This window comes from Priapulus caudatus, unplaced genomic scaffold, assembly GCF_000485595.1.
Source record: "Priapulus caudatus unplaced genomic scaffold, Priapulus_caudatus-5.0.1 Scaffold112, whole genome shotgun sequence".
Lineage (NCBI taxonomy): Eukaryota > Metazoa > Priapulida > Priapulimorpha > Priapulimorphida > Priapulidae > Priapulus > Priapulus caudatus.
The window spans coordinates 76,518-78,404 of NW_014577173.1; positions in this window are offsets into that span (position 1 = coordinate 76,518).

The following is a 1,887-nucleotide window of genomic DNA, read 5'->3' on the forward strand; positions in this document are numbered from 1 at the left end:
ACCGTACGTACCGTTACGCGTACGTACGTACGTACTACGTACACACTACACACACGTACACACGACTACGACACACACACACTACACACTACGACACACACACACGACACACACACACACACGACACACACACACACACGACACACACACACACACACACACACACACACACACACACACACACACACACACACACACACACACACACACACACACACACACACACACACACACACACACACACACACACACACACAGGGACAGTGACAGTACGTACGGTGTGATCATTTTATTGGGTCGTGGAGTTTTCGGGAGGTATTTGACTTGTAAGAGGTTTAGATGAGGACTCGTGCGTGATACCTGATTCACCGGCCGATAATTCGCCGTATTTGCTTGATGAGTTTGTCCACGGCGGTTTCTAAACGAAGGTACAGGTGATTCCTAGAGTGCTATTACATAGAGCGGCGTATTCCAGTTCGGAATTTCATTAGTAGTACGCCCGAAGCACTTGCATGTCTATAGTTGTTCTCGTGTATCGGCGTTGTAACACTTGCATGGGCGTTGTATCGTTGTGAATGTTTGTATAATAGAGCGGAGGTTTGGTGTGGGAAGGACCGAGGCCATCTACGGTCATATTGCGCAAGCAGTAGAGAATAATTGTCATGAGGTTTTTGTTAAATCTTTAGGGTATCTATGCAGGTTGTATATATTGCAGGTATCTATGCAGGTTGTATCTATGCAGGTTGTATTGCTCGTCATCTGTACTGGCTTTCACATCAACTCGTGATCGTATTGTATTTTATACTGTTGATCAAGAGCGGTGGCAGGTTGCTATCCATGAGACTATGTATCAGCGTGTATCGAATGTAAATAATTGCATATTGATCACCGATCACTCATGATCATCGATCACCATTGATCAGCGATCACTGCGTATTGCTCGCGGAAGAACTCGGCAACACTTGCCAACTTCCGTCGTTGCCCAGAATTGCCGCCTAGGGGCGCTGCAGTCGGCTAGCTGTATTTTTGCAGCTGTGGGCGCGGTGTTGGTGGTCAGCCTCAAACCTGCGCGCACAAAGACCAGCACGGCGAGCATTGTTAGAGAGTGTTCCCGCCCTCGGTACGTCGCGGGCTCGCAGCGTGCGCCATGTTTCTGACATTGTGTCGCAGCATCTAATCATCGGTAGCGGCGTGGAAAAACACCGAATGATAAGTAGATGAAGGCATCTAGTATGTGTGGATACGGCAGGTGGTCAACAATGTGCGTGAATTCTTTCTCTAGCACTCACCCTTTTTTTTTTATATAAGTGGATAGTGCATGCTGGCTGCAGCCCGCTAGGCTTTTATTCGTGCAGATTTGTTTATTGTGTTATTCGTCGTCACTGACAATAGCACACGCACACAAGTAAAGTATAAAACCTGGGTGCCATCGTTCCGTGCACACTACACTCACACTATACTCACACGTGCTGCACCACTAGGTAACATTAGTAGTTGTGAACGTACTTGTATCGGCAACACAGCGCAGCAGAGAATCTTTTGTGCTATGGGTATCCGGTGAACCACACCGACGACCGCCTATCTCGTAGTGAGTTGTTAATTTTGTCTAATTAGGCGCATTACCGAAGGCAGATGAGCAGGTAGAGTGGCCAGCTTCCACCTGCTGTGTGTGGGGGGGGGGAGGGTGATTGTTGTCGTAGGGCCACGAGCAGGTGTCACCAAGGTATTTACGACTGACGTGTTGTGTGCAGGAGTAATGATTATCAATGACTAGCCGAGTCTCTCGTTCCTCCATATCTCTCCTTCTTTCTCTCTCTCACACGCACGAACACACATTGTCTCTCTCTCTCTCTCTCTCTCTCTCTCTCTCTCTCTCTCTCTCTCTCT